The sequence below is a fragment of the Myotis lucifugus genome, unplaced genomic scaffold (genome assembly GCF_000147115.1).
Source record: "Myotis lucifugus unplaced genomic scaffold, Myoluc2.0 scaffold_34, whole genome shotgun sequence".
Taxonomy (NCBI): domain Eukaryota; kingdom Metazoa; phylum Chordata; class Mammalia; order Chiroptera; family Vespertilionidae; genus Myotis; species Myotis lucifugus.
In genome coordinates this window covers 3859918-3865917 of record NW_005871082.1, presented here as the reverse complement: position 1 = coordinate 3865917, position 6000 = coordinate 3859918, and the positions used below count along the sequence as shown (strand labels likewise).

The window sequence follows — 6000 nt, the reverse complement described above, 5'->3', positions numbered from 1 at the left end:
TATGTGCTCTTGACTGGGGATTGAACCCAAGACCCTTTGGTCCAAGGACCGGCGCTCTAACGAGTAAGCAAAATCAGCCAGGGCCTCATTCCACATTTTTAAATAACCCCCCAGTGTCCATTTCCACTACCTTCTGCCCAGGTCATGTATGTCGCATTGCTGGCTTTGGCCCTTGACGTGAGTCTTCTCCAAGCCCATCTTCCCCTTCATGGCATCTCCAGTGCTCTCACTACAACAGCTGCTGCTGGAACGACTCTCAGTTTGAAGGGTGTGCTCTCTGGGAAGGCAGCCCATCCCATGTGCAAGCAGTGTTACTATCTACCCATTGGTCCTTTGGCAGCTGCCCAGCTTGAGCAGTGGCTTCCCTATTCTTCATCCGTTTGTCCTTGCACAAGACACTTAACTTTTCTGAGCTTCAGTATCCTCATCTACAAAATTAGAACAATCATAGTAATAATTTCATAGAGTTGTGAAGATGAATAAAAACATATTTTATGCTCTTAGAAAACTGCTTGATATTATGGATGTGCTTACTAAAATGTCAGGTCTTCCAGGAAAATAATAATAATAATTATTATTATCACCATATCTTGGATCCATAAAGAATAAATCTAATCTTTTTTCCATATGATAGTTTCTTCCCTATTTGAAAAGAGCTAGCCATGGTCAGTGGCTGAATTGGTTGGAACATCGTCCAGTGCACTAAAAAGGGTTGTGGGTTAGATTCCTGGTCAGGGCACATACCTAGGTTATGGGTTACATTCCCGGTCGGGCGGTATATGGGAGGCAACCAATCAATGTTTCTCTCACATCGATGTTTCTCTCTCTCTCAATCAATAAGAAACATATCCTTGGGTGAGGATTTTAAAAAAGAAAAAAGGAGCTAAACATCTTCAGTCCAAAAGACAGTTTACTGGTAAACTCTTTACTTGAATAGTTTGCCGTTCAGCTGGTTCTAAGATGACAAAATCATTTCAAGGCACTGAAGTAGGGTTAATATACTCAAGCCCATTTGGAGACCTCAACAGTAAAATATTTTTAATATCTGTATAATGATGACTGCTTCCCTGGAATCTCTATCCCCAAAAGAGAGATTTTATAAAGCAGAAATAAAAAAAAGTCTAACAAGGCAACAGTTCAATTTTCTTTGCTAATTTCAAAACTAGTGCTTAGTTATGATGTATTTAAAGTGCATTCTTTGGTCATGTATGTGCTATATACTTGAAGATTTTAGACTATGTGAACGTGACTTTTTTCAGAATCATCCCAAATCTGTAAAGCCAGCTGGATATCCTCATTCGCAAATAAGCCCATAACTTTGAGGCTGGGGAGGATCTGGCCTAAAGAGTGCCGCCCACCAGTGGCAGCCACACAGCGGGAGTGTGGCCTCCACCAACCTCCCCCGCCCCCACCTTGTGGTGACACCCAGGAACTTGGGAGTTTGGTTTTGTCAGGCCTGTGGGCGGGGAGAATTCCCTCCCCTACTCTAAGGGGGCTGTAACCCCATATACATGTTTATGACCCATTTTATTGCTGACTTTTTGTTTCAAAGGAGGATCTGCTGTGTGAAGAAGAAAAATCAGACAGCCAGCCTTGAGTTTGCTCCCTGGGAGATGACAGGCCAAATCTTTATTACCCTGTTGAGGAATGGAGGCGGGCGGGGCTCCCTTCCCCTTCCCAGTGTCTGGCAGCGGTGAGGCTAGGAGGTGGGCTCCTGGGAGCCTTTTGTTTGGTTTCCAGGGCTCTAACCCCAGTTAGCTGCTCTGCACCAAGAGGAAGGAGAGTGCAGCTTTTAAGCCTAGTTTGGTGGCTTCAAGGGAGTTCTCTTTTTCTCTTCTGTCCAAGGCTACAGATATGCATAGAGGCTGGCTTTGTCGAATCATTTGAGGATCTTTGTCAAAATTCATTGCCTATATTGGTGAGCAATGGCTGCAGCTGTGGGAGAGAAATGGCTAGGAACTAACCATTTTGCTTGAGCGCTCTCTGTCTCCTCCCTCCCGATTGTGTTGAACTGTGGTCTTGTAGAAAGTCTGTGCTGAGTCAACAAGACATGAGATCCAATCCTAGCTCTGTCTTTTCCAGGCAGTTTCCCCACCGCTGAAACAGGGCAAGTACCACCTGGTAGAGCCTCTGAATGGAATCAATAGAAGAGCAGCTATGAAGAAGTTAGCACAGTGTCTGACGGTGTCTATCCACATTTCCAAAGATGTATGGGTCGAATTCCCCTTGTTGCTTCCAGCGTGTATCCAAAGCACCCGTGGCAGTCAGGCAGGGACAAGAGCATTCTAGAAGTCACCGAGAAGGCTTTCGTTTGCTGCAGCCTTCGGGTGGCGTACACCTGCCAGCGCGCAGCACGCACACATCTGCTCCCAGGTGCCGGTGCCTCCCCGTGGATCTTGGCCGCACCTGCAGGCTTTGCCCTGCAGTCTTGGTGGTGCCATTTCAGGGTGAACCAATAGGAAATGATGAAGCAGACCCTAAATGAGTACAGGACTCTTAGTCATCGTCTCTTCTGCTTCCTTCCTTGCCCTAAGATAACCATTAGGCAGCTTGTTGTGGCTTGTTTTCCAGAAAGGTCGAGAGAGGTCCATTGCATAGTTCTGCCTGTAAGGTAGGCCAATCTTGGGGCACAGTGGGTTTTTGAATAGGGGCTAACAGATGGTGTGAAAGGAGGCAGTTCCTGCCCTGGGGGAGCTAATCTGGGAAAATAAAACCAGCATCCCTGAAATAATTAGGCACCAATCATGTCCTAGTGACCCATTGTTGGAGTGCAGTGTGGGTGAAGATAAATGAGAGGGCGGGCACTGTCTCCCTAGGTACCGAGTGCAGTGGTGAACAACGTGAGACTAAAATAAGTGCAATTTAGGGCACGTCCGTCCCCCTGGGCCTCTCATAGTGCCCCACGCCAGAGCAAACTGTGGCCTTGAACTATTGCCTGGCCTCGGCCCATAGGCAGCAGGCACTGAAGTAAGTTACCCAGTGGAAAACAAACAAATAATTAAATGCATGTGGCAGCTTTCCCCACATTTTTAAAAAAATTCTATCAGAGTTTTAATTTTAAGCATTTCAGTATAAAACATTATTAGAACATTAAAAAGACATTTTAAGAAAGAAAAATAAAAGCCATGTCTAATTCCACATTGCTAACACACTTAATTTATCAAAGACGATAGCTCATTCTTAGTCTCTCCAGTGTCCAGCCCAGTGCCTAGTACCCAAAGGGGGCTCCATGAATGCGAGGCCAACACCACTCGTTACTGTTAGAAATATCCAGCAGCGGCTTTGTAAAGGGGGTGCCATACCAGCAGCTCTTGCATCCAGTTCTCTGCTGCATTATTGCACTGACTTCTCAGTGGGAGAGGGGTGTAGGCTCAGCATGGTTAGGCAACTAGGGGACTGCTTAGAAGCATCTCCAGTAGACCACTGAGCCTTCCAGAGACACAATAAGGATGGAGAGATGGGTGCCCAGGATGGATTGCTTTCTCCACTGTGCCTGGATTGTGTTCAAGTTTCTGCTTTACACCCCTGGAAGAGGATGTTAAAAATGTCATCCTGCCCCCTCCCCCTCCCCCTCCTCCCCCCTCCCCTCCCGCATCCCTGCCACATTCCACAGAGAGCTCATTTCAAAGGTATCAGTGCCAAACAAGTCTGAACCTTCTGCTTCCCTGCTTTTCAGGTGAAGCAGGCTTACGTGCTGATACTCGCACAGCTTTGAAGAGTCAGTCCCAGGCCTAGCTGATGTCAGACAGATGAAAGCTGATTCAGCTTCTCCTGTCTAGGTTTCCCTCCTCCTTTTCTCTTTCCCATCAAACAGTTGAGCCACAGGAAGGCTGATTGGTCCATACCTTTGCTCTGGGTTCACTGTATATGTTAGTTACCTGGGGCTGTTGTAACACGTTACCACAACCTGGGTGGCCTAAAACAAGAGAAATTGATTCTCTCACAGCCTTGGAGGCTAGAATCCGTCCCTTCCTCTTCTAGTGTCTGGCATTTACTGGCAATCCTTGGCATCTCTTGGTTTACGGCAGCACAATTCCAATCTCTGACTCCATTTTCACTCTGTCTTCTCTGTGTATCTGTGTCTCCCTGTCCCTTCTTCCAAGGACACCAGTAGTTGGATTTAGAGCTCACCCTGATCCAGTATGACCCCATCTGAACTACAGTGCATTTGTAAAGACTCCAAAAAAGGTCACAGTCATAGGCTCTGATAAGGACTTCAGCCTATCTTTTGGGAGGGTAGGGGGGGGCAGGTATAGTTCAACCCACTGCAGTAGGTGAGCCCTGAATGCACCTCAGGCCGTGTCAGATGTAATAACAGCACCGATTTAGTTTCTTTGGAGAAAATGGATGTATTCTCAGGTCTCTGGTGATGTAATTGAGTTGATCCCGTGTCCCTCCTTGCCCCAATCTTGTGTGTTACCAACAGTACTGTTTTCAAAATAGCTAATTAACTTGGGGGCAAATAATGAGCTTTTTCATCCAACAGACTGATGTATTTCAGAGGGAAGGGGAGGACATGAAAAGATTAGCCAAAGAACTAATATTCATATATGCATAACCCATGGACACAGACAATAGTGTGGTGAGGGCCTGGGGAGAGAGTGGGAGTGGGGTGAAGGGCATCAATGGGGGGAAAAGGGAGACATCTGTAATACTTTCAACAATAGCGATACACTTTAAAAATAATGAGCCTTTAAATTCCTACTTATGATTAAATGTAAATTCATGAGCAGATACTTAGTTTTGTTTATTTTTATGTCCCCAGCATATTGAAATATTAAAGCCATCATTGACTTGGGACAGTGTAAAGCTAATTGGCCCTATGCTTATTCACCTAACATTTATTGAGCAACTGCTGTTTGCAAGGCACTGTGCTAGGTAGGTATGGGAGAAATAGTGGTAAAACTTGTAGTAACTATTAATTTATTAAGAATCTACTATTATTTTTTTTTTGGACACCAGAAAATGTTCTTTGCATAATTTATCATGAGTCCTTACAAAAGCCATAAGGTAAGTATTATTATCCCCATTTTATAGAGAAAACTAGGGGTAAAAATGTTAAAAACTTTTACCAAAGTCACAGAGCTCCCAAGTGACAGAATACAGAATCAAGGTTAGATATGAATGATATACTGTGGACCAATCCTGCTCCATCCTTTGATTAAAGGTTTCTGAATAATGTTTCTTTGCTTTTCTCCCAGAAATCTAATGGCGTAGTGTGTATTTTTTTTAATGAAACCAAATCATCTTTTCGTATAATAGATTTTTAATGAAATATGTAGATAGAAAGGAACTGATGATATATCTATCATCTACCATAACTCCTTGTGGCCAAAAACACAAATGGAAAATATATGCTTTCATTTAGGCAAATGTAAAACCTTTAATCATAATAGCACCCTGATTAATAAATGAAGAAGTAATGGGAGAATGTGACCATTTTCCAGTCTCTATGGACTGATACCTAAGCACTGACTATATTAGTTGGCTGCTAAGTCACAAAATTAGAGGTAGTCAAGTATGAGTTGCCTCCTCAAGGAAAACCACCTGTCAACTACTATTCTATTCAAAACTCAAATCTGAATTTGATCAAACCTCCAGATCTTACTATGAATTCATAATAAATCATGCCATCATTAAAATGTGGATTATGGGACAAGCTATATGACAAAAGAATCAAGTTATTAACAAATAAATTGCAAGGAAAAAATAAAGCTGGAAAAAAACTTTAGATGAAAAAAGGCAACATTTATCAATTAATTGCAGGATTGATTTGAACAGAATGCAAAAAAATTTTTTAGGCATTTGGAGAAAATTTTATACTGACTGGATATTGGATAAGATTTAAGTAATTATAGTTCCTTTTGGTTTTGTTTATAAGCAGAGTTCTTATCCCTTAGAAATACATGTAGAAATGGTTATGGATAAAATGGTGTGATACTGAGAATTTGCTTCAAAACATTCCCGAGTGGGTAGGGATAGAGGTGAAATAAGGTTTGA

At 43.2% G+C, this 6000-nt stretch overlaps 1 protein-coding gene and 1 pseudogene across 4 annotated transcripts in view; both read left to right on the top strand.

Moving 5' to 3' along the window:
- The window catches only part of STON2 (stonin 2), a 127804-nt gene that overhangs the window by 67534 nt on the left and 54270 nt on the right, over positions 1–6000 (top strand). The gene's annotated exons all lie outside the window — the stretch shown is intronic.
- On the top strand, positions 2856–2982 carry LOC111825616 (annotated as a pseudogene).